The sequence below is a fragment of the Patagioenas fasciata genome, chromosome 3, assembly GCF_037038585.1.
Source record: "Patagioenas fasciata isolate bPatFas1 chromosome 3, bPatFas1.hap1, whole genome shotgun sequence".
Lineage (NCBI taxonomy): Eukaryota > Metazoa > Chordata > Aves > Columbiformes > Columbidae > Patagioenas > Patagioenas fasciata.
Window position 1 is genome coordinate 76,872,174 of NC_092522.1, and position 23,397 is coordinate 76,895,570.

The 23,397-nt window shown below is 41.5% G+C and overlaps 1 protein-coding gene across 7 annotated transcripts in view; it reads left to right on the forward strand.

Annotated features, from left to right (window-relative positions):
* FYN (FYN proto-oncogene, Src family tyrosine kinase) overlaps nucleotides 1-23,397 on the forward strand; it is a 141,343-nt gene that overhangs the window by 47,225 nt on the left and 70,721 nt on the right. For 5 of the 7 annotated variants that reach the window (XM_071806630.1, XM_071806627.1, XM_065833145.2 and 2 more), the window contains exon 2: nucleotides 13,211-13,281. The gene's annotated coding sequence lies outside the window, so the exon portion shown is untranslated. Of the gene's footprint in view, nucleotides 1-13,210; nucleotides 13,282-21,262; nucleotides 21,353-23,397 lie in introns of all 7 variants that reach the window. The other 2 variants (XM_071806628.1, XM_071806632.1) reach the window with 1 other exon arrangement.

Here is a 23,397-nt window from a genome sequence, read left to right on the forward strand (position 1 = left end):
ATGTCTGCTTGTGGAGGATGTACTGTTTTTCACTCCCTAGATGCACGTACGACAAGGTCAAATGCAATTCCTTTTCTTGATAACCTTTTGTGTGTGAGGTGCTTTGCAGTACTTGCTACAGCTGTGTGTCCATGCAGGTTGGTTAAGAGTGGAGTACACAGTGGATGGGCAGGTATGTAACATGGCGATAGGAAGCAGAGCAAATGAACTGGTTCTTGTCCATGGTGAATACTGCGGTGCACAGAGAGAAGAAGGGCACGTGGACGTGGCAGGTGGTGTTTCTGCATAGGCTGTCCTGCTGCAGTGCCCATGGCTTCATGGGACTGTCATAGTCCCAAATTCTGCTGATACTTTGCCATTAGATGTAAAAGTAGATGTGTGAGAAAAGAACTTGGCGTTTTTTGGCACAAGTAGTTCAGTTTTAAAATGTGACTATTGATTTATAGGTTCCTTTAACTGTTGCTGATCATGTTTGATGTAGAAATCTTCACAACTGGCCCTTGCGATGGCTCCCAGATTGTGCAAATGGTTTTTGGAGGGGAAACTAATTAGCTTATTTGCATAGTCATAAAAAATAGTCTTGCCTCTTTGTGGCTCTCAGGCACGCAGCTCTCTTTTTTCCATAGGATTGTTATGGATATGTACTTCCAGGGATTGTACTGTCAGCCTGTACCATTCATACATTTTGCAGTGTTCATAACTGAATGCATTCGAGGCTGCAAGTGGCACACGTGCTGCTCTGAATGCTCCTTCTCAGATGTCTCTTACTTCTGGTAACCCACATTCTGCAGCTGGAGGCTGCACTCTGGGCACCGCATGAATGGCACATCTTGTGTTTCAGTGAGCCTGAGTGAACGTGATTCTAGGTTAAAATCAAGTGTGACATTTCCTAAATGTGTGAGTCTAAACTAGTTACAGCACTAAAAGATGGAGCCTGTGAGTGCTTTCTGTGTGCTATTTCTCAGCGATTTATGGTCTATTTTACTGGGTGCGGCAGGGAGGTTGAATGTGCTTTTATAATCCTGATTACACCTGCAAAACTGAGAGCAGGGAGAAAATAAACCAGTGCCACCTCATCACTTATGGGTGCAAAAGGCTTGCCCTTACAGTACCAAAAATCCACTTTTCTTGTTCCAAGGTGAGGGTATCCAGCTTACGGCCAGTGGCCTAGATAAGACCTGGCAGCACAGCTCCTCAAATCGCAGCCTGCTCGTCTCATCTCCACTCTTCTTCCCCAGTGTCCTCTCAGTCACAGCAAGAGCAGGCAGTGACCCAGATGCTCTGCTCTGAAAGTGCCATTTGTTTCTAGTACTCAGCGGGCTGGCAAATTTGATGCGTGGCTACACATGCATCCATCACAGGACCAAAGTACACGTCCCCGGTATTGTAGGGCATGTTGTATCAGATAAGTGACTGCTGACAGTGCCAATAGCTGCTCACACACCCCGTGAGTTGTGTGAGTGTGTGGGACACCCTGCCCTCCGAACATGGAAGGATTTATCGAGCTGCCGGATGCAGAATTTGGCTATAACAATTTCTTTTGACTGCTTAAACTTTCCAGGGGCTAATGGGCAAGCATTTTGCTACTACACACTTTATTGCCTGTTATGCTATGAAAAAGGAATAAGGGGGAAAGACCTTTTTCCACTTTCGTTTTTGGCGGGGAGTGCACAGCTGTGTTCTTTCTCTTCTCCTTCTGACTACCACTATGTTTCAGAGCCCTTTGGCTACAGACAGAAGTATTACATGTATACGTGTAAATATGCATTTATATACAAATAGATATATAGAGAGAAAAATCATCATAGATATGCAGGTATACATATTTATGATTCTTAGGACTGGAACATAAAACTAGTCCTCTCTCCTCTTGTCCAAGCTGTAACCTCGATTAGTCTTTCTTCTCTGTGGATACCAAGCCATGGAGACTCATTCAGCATGGCTGAACAGATAGTCACTGCTATATCCCTTCCTCCCTCCACCTGCAGCTTTCCCTCTTGTCTCCTGCTTCTGTTACCATGGACAACACCTGTGTCCCTTACTCAGGCCAAAATCTGTCCCTCTCTGTTTCCTCTGTCCTTACTCTGAAATCAGCAGATTCTTCCTGTGTACTGTCTGTTGAGAAATACCCTGTGCTATCCAGACCACACAGTTGAAATTGACATCCACTCATCTGATCTCTTGAATTACTGCAATATCCTTTTCTCTGGCCTCTTCAAATTTTAATTCCATCTGTCCAGATTGTGTTTGCAAAAGGGATTTGTTCTGCTTCTTCATTTTTTGACAGTGTAACCTGCCCTATGTGTTCCTCTACTGGTTCCTTCGTTATTCAACATGAGGTGCCCACCAAAACCCCTTCCTCTCTCTCTACAGCCCATCAGCCAGCTCCAGGAGGGCATCTTTCTCCTCCAGCCACCTGTGATGCCTGTCTCCCCAGAGCACACAAGTTTCTAACAGGTAGTTATGGGGTTTTTGCTGGCTTAACCCACCCTATTAATGTTGGCAGGACTGCTTTCTTCTTGTTCTTTAGGTCTCTCACTTAATTTTTTTTTCTGGGATGCAGGTGATGCAGGGTCCCTGCCTGAGGCAGCTCACCACCAATCTTCTGCAGCACTTGTATAAATAGTAAACACTTGTTGGAGGAATTTTAGACCTTTTTGAAATTAAGGCCTTAACCAGCATCTCCTGTCTATGCAAGCTTTTAAAAATAGGCTTGAGATGCATGGTAATAGCAGCATTGTAACCATGGCAATGCAAAGAAGGCAGGGTTTGCAGGCAGGGATCTCTTACCAGACCAAGTGGTGTGGCTGAGGGCTGGACCAGGGTGACACAGGGGTGAGGTTTCAGGCTCAGGAGGGGACTCAGAGCCCCAAAGAATATCTGTTTTCCCCCAGCTGGGTGAGGTGGCCTAATAAAAAGTATAAAGTAAGTGTAATTGATCCTGCTTTGAGCAGGGAAGCAGCCTAGATGGTCATTCAAGGTCCCTTTTAATCCTGTAGCTCTGTTTTAATAGGAAGAGCTGACTTCTCTGTGTGCTGTGTGTTCAAGCATATGCTGGTCTTCTGCTGATACCAACAGAAGGTCTCTGAATATCAAGAAACCAGAATATCCTCATTAAGGATCTGCTCAGAGGATGTGAGAGTAATATATTGCTCTTTGAGCAGAGGCTGACTTTGTGCAGCAATAAAACATGAATATTAAACAGGAAGCCAATGACACTTCTGAAACATGCCAGAGACAGTAATCCAGATGCTGTTTGAGGATATAGTATAGCCCTTAAGCCTTATGTCTATGCTACCTTTTTTTTTCTACTGCATCTGCATAGTCGGGGGCGGAGGGGGATGGGGGGCCACAGCAAGAGAAAAATCAGATTTTTTTTTTTTTTTTTTTTTAGCCTAGTTTCCTGAGGAAGTGGGGGTTAGGCTGTTAACTCACTCTGTCTGCATGCCAGTCCTCCTCTTTATAACTTTGCAAGCTGTCTCCATCCAAGGAAGGAGCTCCAGGGGCAGCATCAGGGTTCCCTGCCCCTTCTCAGATGCATTAGCTGCTGCAAGGAGATGGGGCTGCAGGGGGGCAGGGGCAGGGTGCTGCAGACACCCTTGGGGCAGCTGGCCAGCAGCTGCAGCAAGGCTTGCCCAGCAAATATTCCTGTGTACCGGCTACCCTGGGGATGTGGGGGAGCCAGGAGCGCTGGGATGCAGCCTGGGAAGGGCTCACGTTGTAAATTTAGCACCACAAGCCCAATCAAGATGGAAATCCAGTTTCATTAGTTCCACGGCTCAGGCGTTTGCTTAATCTTGAGAAACAAAAGACCAGAAAAAGTCAGAGGGGTTATGCTGAATAGTAATGACATCTTAAATCCATAGACTATTTCAGCAAAATAAATGCTTTTGTGTGGCTTTTGTATTGCAAATAGGTTTATATTAATGTAGCGGAATCCTAGAATTACATAAACCTTTTGTTAATTCTGGTTCACATTGGGACACTCACTTTCCAAGGGGAGACCTGATGTATTTAAGGGCAGCATGAAAGAATAAAGACTTGATCCTGTGCTTGAGGCTGAAGTAATTATGTCACTCCAAAATCTTTTCATTTGTACTTCTAGTGTGTCGTCCTGAGAATTTAATTTCCTGTTTTTCATTATGAGAGTGTCTTTTTTGGAAGCCACTCGAGAGCAGGGTTTTTTGGAAAGTAAACTGTCATAATTACAGTGACTACTTTGGGTTGGTGGGTTTTTTTTGCTTTCCTGGATATAGAATTCACTAACATGAGATCTCATCAATAAAATAAGTAAATAAATAACCAGTGAAGTAGCATGAGGGACGGCCCTCTTTTTTTCACTTTTTCCCACCCTCAGTTTATCTGTGATTTTTCTTAGGTTTTGCAATGATGCTCTTCAGATTTAAAGCTCTTATTCCCTTCCACTTTGTGTTGTATGACAAACAAGGACTTTATTTGCTTCACACCACTTGTCTCACTCTAAAAAACAAAACAAAACAGAATGTCATGTTTTCTGTTCTTCCAGTTCTAGTACTCTGGTTTATTTTGAAACTTCCAGAAAGAGATAAAAACAGCTTAGGAAAAATGCTCTCCAGAGCAATCCTTTAAAGAGCAACAAACAAACATTGAAGATTGGTCTTAAAGGCCGGGCTTCCTTTCTGGGGAGGGAGGGAGGTGTCGAGAGAGGATGTTTTCTTCTTAGCTTTACTCTAATCACCCGATCTGGGATTTGATAAGCTCCACAAGTCTGAAACTGCTGCCTCCTCTGGTCTTCTCCCTTCCTGACTCCTAGAGGATGAAAGTGAACATGGCAAAACGGAAACAGTTTATTTTCAGCTCGTTGTAGTTAATAATTAGTTTACAGTGCAGTGTTTTCATTGTTTGTGTTTTAATCCTGTTGCTATATTCTTTCCTTACACTGTTTACTTTTTGCTTCATGGCCTTTCTTTGATTCAGAAATAAGTTTACAAATAGCTCACCCTTGCAAAATTACAGCCTCTTTTCAACATTTTTACATTTTACATCAGGAAATGTGACCCTGTGTAGGTGGTGTATCTTCTGCAAAGACACACTTGGCGTTCCTCCTCCCCCCCCACCCCCAGCTTGTGGGGCCCAAGTGCAGACTGTACCACCTTTTGTTTTACTCTTAGACAATTTCAGGACTACAATAGTTAGGTAAACCAAATATACAAAATGCACAGTGATTAATCCATTAAAGTGTTACATGTACATAATATAGATATTATTTGTCATACTCAAAATTAGCTAAAATCTCTGAATCAAAAGCTACAAGAAATTCTTAGTAATGCACAGTTCTCTTCCCCCCACCCAGTTTGTCCCAAGAGTACAAGATACATGCTGAATTTTTTATACTTTTAAAGCCCGGAAGTAAATTGGCCAGGACTTGAGACTGTTTTTTCCCACGTGTGTATTTTTTATGATTTCTTGCACAATGGGAATGGCTGACATTATGGGTACTATAGCATTGCAACATTAGCATATATATTCTAGATATACTGTATAAGTTCATAGTACGTCATGAATATGATGTCCTTAATTAAAACCTTGTACACTGATTAAAGCACAAATGTGTTTATCACAGAAGTAAGGTTCTCCCTTAAGGAGAAAGGAAAAAATTGTTTATCAAAACAATTGTTTATGAAAACACATTTTTTTATATAGAAACCTATTTTTACATTGCAATGTAAGTGCACTGCTACATGGCCTTTACTGCTTCTGCAGAGGGTTTCTAAATATGCTGTTTAACCAGTTTCTGTTAAAGGTACTTTAGGGTCAATCCTGTATCTTCAGAAGAAAAACATTTTCTTCTTTGAGACAAACTGCAAAATCAATTATTAAAACAAAAGCTTCTAAAATCTTATATTATGCTTGCTTTTTTTCCTTGTTGTCATTTTTAACTTTCATAATGATGCCAGTGCTTATTTCTGTCCGTTGAAGGGGTTCACTGAAACTGCTGGGATATCAGGCTGGTAAAGATGTGCAGGCTTCCTCCCTGCCTCACCGGCTCCCTGTGGCCTCCTGCAGCTCCTCGGTGCCCAGCAGCCTTCCCAGGAACCAGCACATGGGGTTGAAGAGTGCAAGCTATTTTTAGGACTATGGGCTCCATTCTTTTTAAAAAAAATATTTGGGGCATACTACTTCTCATTTTTTCTGCAAGGAAAATGCGAACACTCTTCCTGCAATTAATGAAGTAATTTTTCTACTGTTTGAAAACTAAAATATGTTCCTTGCCATCACGTGCTCCTCCTATGTGAGTAACATTCTCAGTATTGAGCTGCCTAATAGCTTCCCTTATGGATTGTTCACCCCTCGTGATTGCCGAGGGCCACCTGACCCAGGGGCTGGCAGTCAGGGCACCCAGTGCTGAGGGTGGCCTTCAGCATTGAGAGACACCTTCTCTCCCAAGCAGTGTGAATGGCAAGGGATGCCACAGATCGTGGGACCTTTGCAGAATGGTTTCAGAAGGCAGGATTCAGTAGAGGGCGATGAGTGCCATCGTGTTTGCCTTTGTGTTGCTGGCACCCTCGCGATGTTGTGCTCTGCTTGCTCACCTCAGCTACTGGCTGTACCACTGAGTATTTCTTAATGCTTTGGACACCTTCTGATTCGTTGCAACTGCCTCTGCTGCCTCTCTGTATGCATCCTCAGGCTCTACCTGTACTGGCAGTTTCCATGCAGGAGTGCTTGGTTAGATGTCTTCAGATCTCAGCTCATAAAAACCTAGAATATAATCATAGAATGTCCTGAGTTGGAAGTGACCTACAAGGATCGTGGAGTCCAGCTCCTGTCCCTGCATATGAGAATCTCACAGTTCACACCGTGTGTCTGAGGGTGTTGTACAATTGCTTCTTGAACACTGGGGCTGTGACTGCCTCCCTGGGGAACCTGTTCCAGTGCCCCACCACCCTCTGGGTGAAGAATCTTTTCCTAATGTCCAGCCTGAACCTCCCATGGCACATCTTCCTGCCATTCCCTCAGGTAAAGCTCCTTTTATGCTGTCAGCTCTCTGCTGTGTTACAGTGCAAGCTGACGACTGGAAAAGCAGCTATTAATGTAAGGAACATTTAGTTTCGTTTATCCTGCTTGAAAGTTGAGAGACGACCAAGGTGCTAATATATCTGATCCTGAGTTTTCAATATCGAGGGGCTGAAGCTACCTGTGGGAGTGAAACATCCCAGGGAGAAGGAGAACAAGCAGCGTGCTTTGTCAGGACTGGAAGCCACAGGACACAGGGGCCTGCTGACAGCAGCACATCTGCTAAAGATAAGTCAATAGATCTGATGTGTGAGGAGATTAAAGTGGCACGGAAAAGCAGCAGTTCAACTTATGATCTTTAACACAGTTTGTGGGTTTTTTGTCTTCATATCTCTATTATATAAAAGTAGAAAAATTTCCAGCAGAGCCTCTGTATTTTCCTGATTTATCCCCCTCCCCCCCATGTTTCCTGTTACTTGGGACTTGTTGCCACTGCAGCAGTGACTTTGCATCTGAGTTCCTTCTGCTCCAAACAGAAAGGGCAGCAGTTTGAAAGATATATTTTTAGGCAATCGCAAGTTGGATGGTGTAGACAAATGGGGTTTTTTTGAAACTACTAATCTCTTTCAGGACTCCTTTAAGAGAGGGACCTAGTTATACTTATTTACATCCTGCAGCTGCACAAAGCTTTCAAGTAACTGTTTTAGAAATCTAGTGACTTTCACATGAAAAAATGCAGAGTGCTTGTCCTGTAGCCACCGTCCTCTTTCCAACTTTTGGCATGGGCAGAAGAACCACCAGAATGGTAGTGTTTAATCTTGGTGGACTCTTCTAATGATATTGCTGGGTTTTCTGGGGGTTGTTTTTTTTTAACTCCTTCTGCTGGTGTCCAGGCCTGTGTCTGTCCTCGGTGTAAGAGTTGCTTTCTGTGGGAGCTCCCTCTTTCTGCTGCTCAGCTCTCCCCTCTCTGTTGATGACCGAGCTCTTTTCATATCGTGTGTCTGTTATATGGGACCCTTGCCTAGCAAGGGATGGTTTCAAGATAACAGGGAGGCTTCTGTCTCTGTCTAAGAACAAGCCTATAATCTTCCCTTAAATTTTGAATGTTTCATTGTTGGAAAACTTTCAGATGTTCACAGGATAAGGGGTCTTTATATGTAATCTGGCATTGCACAACAAAAGATTGCTTCATGTAAGTTAAGATGTGCAGTTCCTTTATAAGCTGGCCATATAAAGTCAACATGCAGGAGATTGTTTTTCTTCTTGTGTTTGACATTTCTTTTAGAAGGTGTTTTGTTTGGTTGGTTTTTGGTTTTTAGTAGGATTAGAAATCTTAAGGTGGTACGAATATATGGAAAATGCTATACTGTAGGCAAAACTGAACATTCACACCTCAATACATTGGTTTGAACAGCAGTGTCAGCAGCCTGCTGGGCACCTGAGTCCTCAACCTGCCTTAAAAAGGGTGACTCAAGGCTCTCTTACTGTAGGGCCATAGTAACCTACTACTGAAAAATATTCTCTGGGTTGTCTATGGCCCAAAATCTATGTAATATGATGTGTTGTAAAACAAACATTAATTATGTTGGAACATATGAAAAAGAAAGGCTATGGATCTGCAGACTAAGCAACACTTTCTCTACAAGGCAGATCCAGCTCATTTACAGGTTACACCCAGATATGTTCATTTGTAAACTGTTCTCCAACCTGGAAATCTTCTTCTTCCCAGTTTTTGACAAGTGAAATAGCAGCCGAAGAATCAGAGATGCTGCTTCTACTTAAGGTTTTCTTCTGTGTTTGAGTATCGTAAGTGGAATTGCACCTACTAGTATTTGTAAAGTATTTAAGACTTCAGGCAGCCACTTCCTCCAGCTGGGTGAAGCTCACATGAACTGCAACAACTGCAACATACACCACACCAGAATCCCCCATGCAACTGTTTTGATGCCTTAAATCACGTTTTTATTTGTTTTTATCAGTTTCAAGCTTTTGTTCATCAAACTTTACTGCAGCACAAGTGTGTGTCTGGATACCACATATGCACTGACCTGTGCTTACATCTCACAGTTTTGCAGACAAGTCATCTGATCCTGTACAGAGAAGTCCATCTTTATGCCTGAAATCATGTTTTAATTTGTTTTAAATGGAGAGTCAATTATCACTGAGAAGTTTTTGCTTTGATAAAAAATCAGGGTGTTTGTAGGTTCACACGTAGAACTGTTCATGGTGGACTTGATCCCAAGGTCCTTGAAGTTGGGAGGTGTTAATGGATGTGGGAACGCAGGCTTGAGAAAAAAAGTAGTTACTGTGTCTGTTGTCAGTGATTTCTCTTTTGCCAGTAGAAATAAACTTCATTCTGCTCCCAGTGTGAACTGACAAAAGAATATCTGGAAGCTAATGAGAAAAAACAGGGGTTGTCTTATGAAGCAGGCAATGTCATGAAACCAAACACACAAATGATGTGTGGTTATGCTACTCACCACAAAATGCTTTTTTTCTTTGCAAAAAAGGAAACAATTTCTATATAAGGCTACATAAAAACACTGCTGGTATATGTGCAACACTGGGAGGAGGGTATGGTTTTCTGGTGAAAAAAATCCAATTTGTTGGTGCTGCTTGCAGGAAAAGGCTGTTCTTGGCAGAAGGTAACTCCCAAGAGTATTTTGCTATTCTTTGAAGTTTTAAATCAAGTTTTAAATCATTGAGATTCAAAGCAACTTTTCATGTCTCTTGGTGTGCTAAGTATTTTACCATGTCTTACCATTTAGGAGGAGGTTCTTGGACAGTTTTTATTTGGACACCACTTCCCTGTTTTTTGGGGTGACCCTGTTGTATATGTTTTAGACTGGGGTATGGGTAGCAGGTTGCAGCTACTTGTGGGAAGCTGATGTTTCTTAAATCTAATACAATTCAATTGATCGTACTCTAGAATAGCCTCATTCTGTATTTGATTTTAGATGGCAAGTAGAAGGGGAGTTCAATGTGTTTTTTTTCAGAAAAGGTTTTAATTCTTAACGCTCTTCATTCACCTGCAATTTCTCCTTTCCCCACTCTTTCCTTGGCTGGGATAACAAATAAGCCTAAATGTTTACTGTATGCCATTCAGCTGGTGCCAGCAGCCTGTTGGATATTAGCATATACCTTTGTACAATTATAGCCAACTCTGCATAACCAAAGCAAATCAAAACTTTTTAAGGTTAAATGCCTTCTTAAAAGAACTGTTTGTGTAAATAGACTTATGTGAAGGAAGCACACCTTTCACTGAATAGTCAGATGGCTACTTCCAGGTTTTCATTTTTCCCAAGCACAGAAACTTGGTAAGGCTTGTGGTCTTCCATTAGTAATTCTGGACAGAAAAAACTTTTGTCACCTCTTCTATCTGTTATACTAATTGTAAAAGAAGCCAAAATTGGTGTGCCGTGAAGCCTATATTCATTTAATTTACACCTCCTATGCTGTATTCTCCAAAGTCAGCAAAACTTTTCTGAAAAGTGCTGATCAGAATCTCGAGATAAGTAACATTATCCAAAGCCTTCAAGAAAAAGGAATATTCCTCCTACATGGTTAGGTAGAATGAAAATCATCAAGAGTAACACTGAGTTCTGTACAGACCCCAGACTGAATACAAAGAAAGCGTGAATAATCCTTGGTTTTCTCTGCAAGCCATGTCCAGCCCTCACCCCTGTTTATGCAGCAAAAAATATTCCCTTCCCTCTCTCTGCCCCATCTACCTCCAAATAACTCATCTTTTTAGCCAGAAAGACAGGGCATGTTTTGCATCGTCTTCTAAAATCAAGCAAAAAGCATCCCGTGGAAAAGTTTCAAGCTTTCTACCTGCCACCCTCAAAGTTCAAAAGATCTTGCAAGGCTCAAAACGTGGTAAATTTTCTTTGCCTCAGATTTAACCAGACACCCCTTTACTTGGCCCTTTTGCTAGTTTTTGTCATACATGGTCTCATCAGAGGGCCCAGACTAGACTCCTTTAGCATGTATTTAAGGCAGCTGCCTGCAATCTGGTGCCATAACTGTGGAGCTTTACTGTTGGTTGAAACCAGCACTGCAGCCAAATAAGCTGTCCCTCAAATCCATCTGCCATCCTTTCCTCCCTTTTTTCCCTGGTGCCAACAGAAGCTTTTTTTTTTTTTTCTCCAGCTACTTTGCAAACTTTAGAATTCACCCAGTTCATTTTAATCCCTGTTGCTACCCTTGCCCCGTTTGGTGCATAGGCATTTGTGCTGGAGGGAGGGAAAAAGAGAAGGGGTGAGTGCTGCTGGGGCCACATCCAGAAGCTCCACACCAGTGCTGGGGGGGGTGCTTAGCCCCTTTTGGCAGCGGAGCCAGTCCCTATCTTTCAAGTATTCTATGGGACTGGCAGCGTGGAGTACAATTTCCCGTACTTGTCACTTCTCTGGGGAAATTATTAAATCAATCTCTTGGTGTAGAAGAAAATAATGAGCTAATCTGGGGTTGAGGTGCTATTGGATTGTTTCAGACCTGGCTCTTCTCTTAAGCTCGGAGCTTTTCTGCATGCAGATGTTATCCAATTAGGTCGGAGGCAGAAAGAGAGTTTCTAGGCTTGATTTTTTTCTTTCTAGGCCAAATGCCTGGAAGCTAGGGAGGGAAATGGATGGCACTGGAATAATAACCACCTTCCCTGAGTTTGAGCAAAGCACTCAAGACCCATCTTTTTCCCAGTGTTTTCACAAATTCTGCCAAGCTGCACAAAAGTTGTTAGGGGAGGAGGGAGTGTTGTTTTTGTTTTTTTCTTTATTCCTTGATATGCCCAGGCTTTTTTCTCAACCGCTAAACAGAGAAAGCAAGCAGAGAAGACAACACTTGGGTTTGTAGTTATGTGACTAAAAATGTCTGTTTGTAAAGTCTTTCACAACAGCCTCTTCTGATTTGTAATGATTTTTTTTCTTTTTTTTTTTTTTTTAATTCTCTCCACACCCTGAACTCTCCACCCAAAATTAGGTCTCAGCCTTATGAGATCAGAGGTCTACTTACTAATCGAGATATAGAGCATTATAATTCAGTTGCCATGTTTTAAGGAAGATTTGTTTGGTTATTCATTAATAGAAATTTTATTTTCTTCGCTACTTTTCATGTAACAATGACCAATAAAGGTAATTTGACCTAAGAAGTCATGGGCCCTTCCTTTCCTGAGGGTGCCTACAGCATCCTTCAGGAGATGTGCCAGTGCAAAGATCTGCAGCTGAGGCGAGTTTTTGCAATCAATAATGCAGGGCTCCAAGTCATCTGTGTATAGCTGTAAAGTTACTCATCCAGCAGTAATTTCAGAGATGCCTCCCTCGTGGAAAATTCAGCCATGTACTTGGGGGGGAACGGGAATTTAAAGCAGTTCAAATTCAGTCTGGCTTCACGTGGGCACTAAAATGTGTGTCCTTCGCCATTTGCTGTACAGTTGCTGCTCCCAAACCTGAACACCAGCAGAATCATAGCTCCTCCATCTTCTAGCAGTTTACAAACTAAACGTTTTAACATCATTGTCAGTCTGTGCTCCGTGAGTTGTTCTTTCAAAGATTTTTGCCTCAAGGAAAAATAAGGAGCAGCTGTCATTTGAAATTTACTCGGGGTTGGCAAAATGATGGCATTTGTCGCTTCTGCTCTCCATCTTCTACAAAGTGGCCCTAGTGTGTGTTGAATTGGATATTGCATTGACTTACTTCTTCTCCCTCTTTGTTCTCCTAGAGAACACCAAGTAATTAATATAGTCTAAAAATGCTGTGTGGCGCAACCCCGTTTATTTTTTCTTTGTGTATTTTTCAAGCGAGGAGGCTGTCAAGAGCCTTATGTGCATCATATTTCAAAAACAGTTTGTTAAAGAAAAATCGCTAAGAGATACTGGGTTGACCAATTTTTTAGGACTGGATCTAAAATAATTGGCACACTTGCTGTATGCTGCTGTGTGCTTCATGTTGTTGACTTCGTCTCCATGAGGCCTGAACAGTTGTGTCAGTGACCATGATGTGTCTCAGCAGTCTGAGGGAGTCCTGCAATTATTTTAATATTTTGCATAATGCCAGTGGAATTTAATAATTAGTTTTGAAGGTTCAAATCCAATTATCTCATTCCCTAAAACAGGAAAAACAGTAGAAGTTTGGTGATAAATGTTAGCAGAGTGAGAAAGAATTGTAATATAATTTATGTTGTACCAATTACCAGTTTTTTTTCCCTTTCTCTTATTTTACAGGACATGTTTTCAAGCCATTTCTGAGGAAATGTGGTGAACGTGAACTTGCTCTCTTTGGGGGGGAAATTCTGGTAAGTTGATGGCATCTTGATCAATTTTCATTTTCAATGAGAATTTCAGAAAGATTGTTTTAGTTTTTTTCAGTTTGATGTGTTTTAGCTGATGGGAAATACAGAGCCATAGTTGATTATATGTGTTTTTCTTTCTCTGGTATGGAGACTCACAGTATGAGAAGCATTGACAGAAAACAGCATGCTAGGCCTTAGGGCGAGGAATGTAGTTTCATTTGCTCCAGTGGCATCTGTTTATTGTGTGTGTAGCTGTTATATTCTGCTGAAGAGTGGCTGAGCTAAAACCTAGAGTGGAAGAAACACGAAGGCCTGATTTAGAAACAAGGGAAACGAAAAAGCATGCTAGTGGTATAAAACATCAGGAGCAAAACTAATATAGAAATGTAAAAATATGTAGATATATAAAAATAATAACTCCCAAAGTGTTGGGGGTGTCCATTCATTCCAAAATCTTCCTATCCATTCCCAGAACATTTGACTGGCACACGTGCCATGTGGAGCCAGGGTGATTTCCTTATGCCTGAGAGATAAGGAGGTAGTTAATGCTCCTGTGTGCTGTATCAGTTTTCCTATTCCTCCTCTCCATCCCACTTGACAAGCTTTGCTGCTTCCCTGGCTGTTCTCTGTGCAACACTTCCAGAGGCACCAGCTTCCTACAGACTTCTGGTCCTGCAGGCGCTGCAGGAATATGGCACGTCACATGTGATGTGTCTGTGCTGCTGAGCTGCCCTGCTGGGAGGAGGAGGAGGCAGAGAAGGATGAGAGGTAATTAGTGACATGCCCCAACTGGAGGGAAGTAATCCTGAGAAGACTCTTCCAACCTGAGAAAAAAAAAAGGCAGCAGATCTGGAGCAGTTTGTAGGCTTATCTTTCTTTGCCCTCTAGTAGACTGTCAATATACACAGTTCTGGTTGGTGCCAAGCAATCACCATCAACCTTGGGAAAAAAAGGCCAGCAGAATATTGTGTCCGTCCTTTCTCTTGGCTGAGCGGGTTATTGGACTGGTATTTTTTTCTTCAGCCAGTATGTGCAGATTCCAGATGAAAACTGGCTTATTCTCCGCTGGCAGAAGACTTCAGAGTCAGATAGCCTGCAGGGTAGAAAACTGAAAATCAAAGACTGGGTCTGTGAGAACACTTGTTCTTTTCTGCCATTTAAAAAAAAAAAAAAAACAAAACAAAACAAAACAACAACAACAAAAAAAAAACCAACAGATGTTGTTAAATCACACAGAAAGATCTGGATTAGCTAGCAGATGTTTAAATGTAGATTGTTTAGCCTTCTGCAGAATGTAATGTCTTAAAGACAAGAAAACGTAAGAAAACCAATGTCAGAATTTTACAAAGAAGTTGGCCAAATGCACAAAAGGTCCTGTGCAGTGGTAGCTGGGTAAACCTTACTGTAGCTCATTCTTTTAAGCAATTTTCTTTCTACAGTTTGGATTTTCTGACAATTGGGCATGTTTTAAGTTTGCGCCTATATCCAGTACAGATTGGCTGATCTTTGTGTGTGGTGCTCACAGGTCAAGGAATAGAGTCATAATTCAGAATTAGTGATGCCATGTAATACCAAGAGAAAATAAAAAGTTTCTCAGCAGACCTGGTAGTCAGATTGTTGTGTTTTAATTTCCCTTCAAAGATGCATCTGCTGAGGCCAGCCTAGCCTCTGTGGTTGGCCGTAATAAAAGAGCATAGCTCAAAAGCAGTGAGAGAGAAAGCAGCAGCATGTTTCTTAGAATCACAGAATAATTTTGGTTGGAGGAATTTGCCAGATGTCTTCTTGTCCAAACCCCCAGTTGAAACAGGTCCTATAAGGCCAGGTTGCTCAGGGCCTTGGTTTTCAAAATTCAACTAGATGCCAAGTACTGGAAACAATATGTCCTCTGTGGGCACCTGTTCCCACGTCTGACCATCCTGAGGGTGAAAAAGTACTTCCTTGGTGCTTTGTGTTGATGTTACTCACTGTCGATCAGTGTAGACTTTGCATCTTCTCTGCCTGTGAGAGGACCCCAAAGGAAATATGATGTCCCACAAATGCAGTAAACTTGTTAGCCGCAAAAAACCAAAAAACGTGGGGGGGAAACACAAACAAAAACAAAACAAAAAACCAAACCAACAAACAAAAACCCCACAAACAAACCAAACAAACCCGACCACCACAATGTGGTTTACAGAGGTTCTACTTGGATGGTGTTTTTCAACCTATAGTTCATGAGTTCATGTTCAGACTTGAAGACCATGGCTCCTTGACTTGGGAGAAGGTTAGCTAACAGAATCTCCTGAAAACTACCTGATTTCCTGACTTGCTTAGAGATATAAGACAATGAAAAGAAACACTTTTGACTGCTAGATTGAAAACATCATGTAATTTCTTCAAGTCAGTCTGAAGCTGTGCTTGTACCACTCCGTGCTCCAGGATTTTGCCCTAGAATTTAATATTGTTTTCCTGAAGACATTATAATATATAAACAGATCCTGAAAATTTTGTTTGTTTTTCACAGAATCACAGAATGTTAGGGATTGGAAGGGACCTCAAAAGACCATCTAGTCCAATCCCCCTGCCGGAGGGGATTCACAACTGTTCCTTCACCTCTTCCCACTTCAAGCTGTTTGCAAAATCTTATTTTGAGGTAGAAAAATCAGGAACCTTGAGTTTCTGACCTTACTGTAGGTTTGCCTATGGCATTCCAGATTCTCAGAGAGATTTAAAATAATTACAAGAAATGTAAGGCAAGAAAACACTTTTGCCCAGTCTTTGTCCATAACCCACTGAATCCAAGAAGGACTGGACATCAAGAGAATATTCTGAATTTATCTTGACATAGCAGCTGAGCTCAGAGGCTCAGCAGTTATTTATTCATTTTGTATCAAAGTCCTAGACAAGGTCACGCAGCCTCCAGATCAAATATTCATAGTGGTTTTAGGAGCTGATTAGAGAAATATACTTGAATGCTGGCAGGGAAATCTTGGCTGAATTTAAAACTTCTTCAGCTAAGAGCTGATGATATCTTTCTGAGCAGTGTGAGAAGAGACCTCTTTTGATGAGATTTCTGTAAAGCAGCCTTGTGGATGTCAGAGCAGATATTTGTGTGGCACTACCGGTTTGACCTGCCTTGCGTTGAGCAGAGTTCAGCAGGCAGTCATGGAACGGCCGTCCCTCCACATCAAACAGTTGCATGGCTTCAAGGAATCCCAAAAAGCATGGCTGATGTAGGACAGAAAACCTTGGGGCGATCTGTGCTTTATTTTTAGCCCTAGTCAGACTGCTTTTTGCCAGTCTAGACTCCCCTTGAAACTCTTGCCTTTCAGAAGAGGTTTTTAGATTTCTAGGCATGACTTATGCTGTACAGTATGCTGTTCTGTCCCTGTTCTTGTAGACCCTGTAGTTGGTCACAGCCAACAAGATCAGAGGGGATTCAAGCTGTGAAGTGAATAGAGGGGCTGCTGTTCCATAAACCTGACCTGCATCTTCCTGTGCCAGGTGTGCCACGGTGTGTTCCTCCTTTTCCTATAGATTTCCTCTTCCCAGGAAAGCTGTGAATGCTTCAGACACAGGTCTTGAAGATGAATATATGCCTTGGGGCCTGGAAGTATGCTGCTCTTTTCATTATGAATTTAGGCAGAGGTACCTCCCCATGTTCAATGCTTTTTGTTGTTTCAGCTCAAATCTGAGATGCTACGCTCCTTTTCACACACTTCTCTGTAGATTAGAAGCAACTAGACATCTTGAACAATGGTTTTGGTTATTCCTAGTTGCTCAGCTGTATCATGGAAAATCTGGATTTCAGCTCCTAAGACACTCATCAGGTGTTTTGTTTTGGTTCATTCTTTCCCCATTAAGGACAGTCACATTTTTCTTCTCTGTTTTAAAGAAATAGAAATATAGCAGGCAGTACCCGCTTTGTTTCTTAGCAATTATATAAAAACAAATTTTCAGTAACTTTATGCATATTAAATTTGTTTGTCTTTAGAAAGATTGCGATGCCCTGTGCATTCCTGGGTGTCCAATTTGTATGATACAATTATTTACAACCTAGACACCTACAAAAAATGCTACTGAAGTTCCCTTGCTGATTCTTCTTACATCAGGTTTCTGACATGAAGTATTATAGAGCAACTATGCATTATCTGCAAACAGCTTGTGATATGTGCTCTCACTGCAAAAATAACCCACTATAACTTTTGCTTTTTTACCTGTATTCTGCCATGCCCACAAGAGGCTTTGCCAGAATCATTAGCTGTTCTCTGTAATTAGGGCTGACCTCATGCATTTTAGTCCTATTTGTAGAAGCTTTTCATTTTCCAGAGTCATTAATTTGGGCAGTGATGTGCTTCATAATGTGCTTCTGTTGCATATCTTTTTTATCACTTCCTATGGGCTGAAGATTGTTGTGCATCCTTAGGAAGGAAAGTATGTGGAAATGCTTGAGCATTTTAAAATATCTTGGGATTTACCAAGATTTGCTATGCTATGCTTGTAATTCCTTCAATTTTAGTCTGTTTCTTTTCTTCCAGTCTAGTCTGTGCAAAAGATGAACATGTTGGTGCCACTGGGTGTGGTAAATGTTAAATCTGGTCCAGAAGATTTCTGAGGAATAGAGCTTTTTACCTGCCCAGAACTGCCTGTCTCCAATCCTGACCAGGCTGGATTTAGTCTGCCCTTTTAAGAGATGTGGAACATTGTTATACTTATGTTGAATTTATTAAATCAGATAACCCTACACAGGGAGGTTATGTTCCAGTCTCCTGCAGAAGAGATCTTTATGTCAGTCTCTGTCATCTTCTCAAGTGTTTTCCTACTTCTCACTGGTAATCCATTTAGTATAGCTTTTTTTTTTTCTCTTTTCTCTTTTGTATTTTCTTTTTATCTTTTTGCTTCTTTTTTTTTTTTTTCTCCCTGAAGTTGAGGTGATCCAGTTGTTGGAATTGCTCAGCAGAAGAGAGCTGGTCTGTGGGCCATCCATCTTGGTGTCCCTCTTGCGGTAGCCACTGGAGAAGAAGTGGAAAAGGACAGTTAAGACAGCAGATGGAGCAGAGTGCTATGTGCAGCTCTACCTCCCAGCTTTCTTTGCTGGCTCAACAGCAGAGGTGTTTGTGGTGGATCATGATGTTACAACAGCTTGAAGATCCATGATAGGATTTTGCAAGTGGTCAGTTGGTTGGGTTTTGTTGTTTGTTTGTTTGTTTTTAAATCTGGATATCAAACCCTCCAAGTTCTCTGTTGAAAGAAAACCTTTAAATTTGAAAATTCAGAGGTTGCTTTAGGGAGCGTTGCATCAACTTTACTCTTTTCCATGTCTGCATCAGGGTATTTTTGTCACTGTGCAGTTGATACAAAAAGCCTGTTCCATCATGCTGGAATGTTCTTGTAGCTTCTGTTCCCCTTCCTCCTCTCTGGAGGACTAAATAAAAACCTATATGTGATACACTGCAGGGGCCACTACCATCCAACCCATTATGAGTTCATATTTAGATATGGAACAGCCTTACACCAGATTTCACATCCAGCCCTGTTTATTTAATATTAAAGTGTAAGTGCAGCTTGGAACAGGCAGGTCCCACCCAGCTGGTAGCAGGATCCTGGGGCATTCATTGTAGGTGGGATCTCCAGGGAATTTAGTTGCTAGGAAGCATCACCTCCTTAGTGAGCTCATGCTAATGGAGATTTACTTTTTCAGTTGTTAGTAATTCAGTCATGTTTGGGAATTTTCTGCAGAGATCAAAATACAAAGATTTTGCCTTGACACCTTGCAAGTTTATGGTCCAAATCACAAAACTTCTTATGTTGTTCAAGGGGTGACCAGAAGCTTTTAACATGAACAAATCACTCCAGTTTCCCATGCTTTGTTTCAGACTTAGCTTGAAAAATTTTGGCTGAAGTCATGCCAAAAATCCAAAACAGCAACAAAGCAAGGAAAAAAAAATCTCCCAGCGAACATCCAGTGTAGAGGATATTGCCAAACTGTGGACTGTTTGTGCCAAGTTTATAATCAGGCAGTAACAGGGTCTTAGTAGGTAATGCTCTGAACCCACAGCTGATGAGTCCGGCAGCACAGGGAGCGAGGAATTGCCTCAGAGAGAGATGGGGCTCTTACCTGGGGCCTGGTTTGCATGATGCACTCTGTGTGAGACACAAATCACACCTGGGATTGAAAGAAATAGAAAGCACGATTTCTGGGCATCAAATAGGGCTGTTTCTGTGGATAAGACTCTTACTGAATGAATACATGTTGTAGTGACAGATACATGTACAGCTAGAGTTTAAGGTGTGTGGATGGATGTAGATTATCCTGACCTGAGCGTCCTGTGTTTTGTAGGACAGCCACAGTGATGCTTTACTTCTAGAGAGTTTCTCTTATGAAATAGAGGGGGAGGGAGGTGGTTAATGTAATTCTCTCGACATTAATTCTACCTCATCAATACTTCATGGATTTAATCGATTTTAGAGCTACAGTCATTTGGGAGATTATTTTATCAGCCCAACACAGTGGAGGTTGCTGAAACTAAATGGGGGACAGAATGCATGTGTTAGGATACTACAGTATCAAGAAGATTTAATTATGATGGGATTTGTTTAGGAGATTTCCCTGTGCCATTTGTGAAACTTTATGTTGGGCACTAAATACTTTGCATATAGACAAGTTATTTCTTTGGTATGGATCTCTAGGCACAAGTGTCTGTTTCCACCTAATGGCATAAGCACACTGCTCTAGTTCTTCATCTCTCATTACGTCTCCCTCTCACTTAAATGCTCATCTGGCACGAACATAATGAAACTGCGTATAAAGAAACATGAAGAAGAGGAGAGATCTCATTGCAGATTACCAAAGCTGAATATTTTTGGACATTGAGTTATTTATATTAATCAGTTTGCAAAGCTCACAGATAAAAGAAAGCCTGGGAAGCAATCCAGAAAAACCAAGAAGAGAAACTAAAGAAGGTGGTGTGAAGATTGTATATTAGTGCATGTTGTGAGAATGCCTGCAGTGCTGTGTCGCAATACCCACTTCAAAATAAAGATTAAATGGGTGGATCTTGAAGGCCGGTGCTCAGTAGTGGGGGAGATGCCTGCTTGACATGTCACTCCCCATCAGCAAAGGTGGGAAGCTCTGTTGGGGAGTGCTTTGCATCATCCTGCAGCAGCCCTGCTAGCAATGGTGAGCAGCATTCATGGGCTCCAAGGGCTTTCACACAGTGTCCTCTAGTCTGGGGAGTCAACTTTTCCCAAGACACGTTGTCAGGGAAATCACTGATGGCGATTTTTTAGAAAATATCCAATAAGCTTAAATTCATGAGAAGTTTGTGTTCATGCTGAAGGTATCACCCTGGAAACCTCAGGGCTAATTGAGATTTATACAGCCTTGTAATAAATAGTGTTTTGTCCTTGTGACCCATATTGCTTCTATTGTTTTTAGGGAAGAGAAAATAATAAAAGATTCAACTGTGTAAATGTCATTCGTGCCCAACCCATTTAGTGTTATAACACAGGGAGAAGTCTGCTTTTTCACTCTGGCAGAAGCTTGAAAAGCCTTGAAGATTGTGTGCATCCTTGATCATGCCATGTAACAGTGGTAGTGGGAAATATAAAATCTAGTAGCTCAGTCTGTAAGGGATTTGAATCCTGCCCTTCTAGTCCTACCAGGTGGTATCTAATCCTGTAACAGCCTTTCAGACCATGTTGATTTACTGGAATAAGTTTTGGGTTTGTTTTTGGTGTTTTGTTTTTGTTGGGGGAGGGGGGCCTTTATTTTTGTTTGTTTCTTTGTTTGTTTTTTGTTGTTTTTAATCAAATTGTACTTCTTAACTTGTGGGGGTTTTTTTGTGCAAAAATTGTAACTGAAACAAGTGGCTTTACAAGCAGAAGGATAAAAACAGAAATAGCATGAAACTTTTTAGATTATTTGTAAAATTATTAGTTTAAAAATATGCATGGATCTTAGATGTGATATGAAATATTAACTACTTTTGTCTCTGGTTAACAGACCTTCCCATTCATGCAGTTAAGATGCTAGTTAAAAAGAAGACTCTGTAGAAAGAAGCTTCCACTGCACACTTTGGAAACAGGAGTTCAGGTCATTACTTGCCCTCTTTTGCTGTTTATTAAAAGTTTGTCTTCTTTTCAGTGGGAACTTACACCAAATTATAGTACAGTATGCTTAAAGCTAGTGGTTGCATCGGTGTACCAGCACCCATTGCTGTGATGGATTCTGAAACTAGTTAGCTGTAACCAGACTGAATCATCAGTCCTCATTTTGCTGTGATCTTGGTTGGTTGTGTGTGACAGACTTGTTGTCCATTTCCCTCCCCCTCCACTAATATTAGGACATTAGTGTCTTTCTGCATGCTGTTTACTATCAAACATAATTCCATTTTACCCCCATTTCTTTCCATTTACATCCTTTAAGAAATGTTTAGGCAACTGTGTCTTTATTCTTGTAAGGCAGAGGCTGATGGAAGATCCATTACGTGAGATTCTGCTCTATCTATAGAGCAGGATAACTGGAAGTACATCTGTAGACATATGGAAAACATAGAGACTGACAGCTGATAGATGCTGTAGACTTCTCATTGTTTCCTACCACGGTGATTCCACCAAATGTGTCAAAACACAGAGAAAAAAAATGTATGTGAGTCAAGTGACATATTTTTTGGCTGCAAAGACTACGCAAAATCCACAGTCTTATTTTTAAGATATCCTCTGTGATCATTTTGGAATCTGCTAAATGCCTTTGCAGGAGCCCAAACTCAGTCCATTTGCTTTTTTAAAATGTTTTATTCTTGAGTTTTGCCCTCTAACTGCCTGTAATTACACAGGGAGGCTTAGTTTGAGTCTAACCACCAGCTTTCCTGTATGTTGTTAGATGTTGTTGGGGGATTAGCATGCACAGTTGTATCTTCATTTTATTTTTTGGGTTAGACTGTAATCCACATGTTTCAGATGAGAGAAAGCAAGCACTATTCAAAGCTGACAAAGCAGAAGAAAAGCTTATGTTGAATCAAGAAACCGCTTGCAGCGGCCTTTTGCTCCCCTCAAGGAAGTGAGAGCATGCCAAAGACACAGGCTGCACGGCTAGTGTAAAGCAGAACTCTTGCACATTGGCACTAAAGTGTTCATCATTTCTGTGTTAGTGCACCATGTGCCTTCCATGTGTTTGTCACCCTCTGCATGTGGTGTAGATGTTATCCAGAAACAGTTATTTGGAGAAACTTGTCTGGTCACAGGTGCGGAATATGCCATTGACTATTATCAACAACAGTGACTCTTGCACGCAGCTGTGGCTCTGCTCTTGCTCTAAGCAGTTTCACGTGTCTTGTGCTCAGTAAAAGATGTAACACCGTTCATCTAGTATCTTTTGCAGCAGTGTGCAAAAAGGCTGTGTGTTGCATGATAGGCAGAAAGCAGCCCACCTTGAAGAGATTTCGGAAAGTGGATGTTGGGCAAAGCTTGGAGAAAGGAGCCACATTTCCAGGCAGAGAGACCAAAGCACTCGAGCTGCTCACTGTGCACAGGCAAGGAAGGGTCTGTGGGAAGAGCTCACACTCAAATTTGTTTTGTTACTTTGCTTTTCTCACCCAGTTTAGGTCCCCAAACTTGCACCCGCTTTTTCTCATGCTTTTATGCATGTGTGAGTGGGGTGAACATATGTGAGACCTGAGTTCTAAATTTAGTGGGAGACACAGACCTGTTACTCCAGTGTTGCAAGGCCCCTTTTACAGCACCTTTAAGTTTCCAGAAATCGAAAGACAATTATGTTTTTCCTTTAAGGCATATATTTGAGACATCATTGAAAGTCACATGTGTTGCGGGGGGACTTCTAATTGCTATGTTATAATATTTCTGTTGCTTAACATCCTAAATTTCTATTGCTGTATTAAAGATTTCCCTAGTAGTACTTCTGATTAAAGAAAAGAGATTCTAAGCCCTGACTTTTAACCACATCTTCTCTAGCAAAACTCTTCCTCGATACTGTGGGAGACCGGTACCATTCCAGGCAACCATCCTGCTTCAGCAGGAACTGTAAGAGTGCTGCTCTGTAGAGAATTTTTTTGTTAAATTATCACTGTTGCTTCACTTCCATTGTAACCAGCAATTCTCATGGTATTTTTTTCCCACACT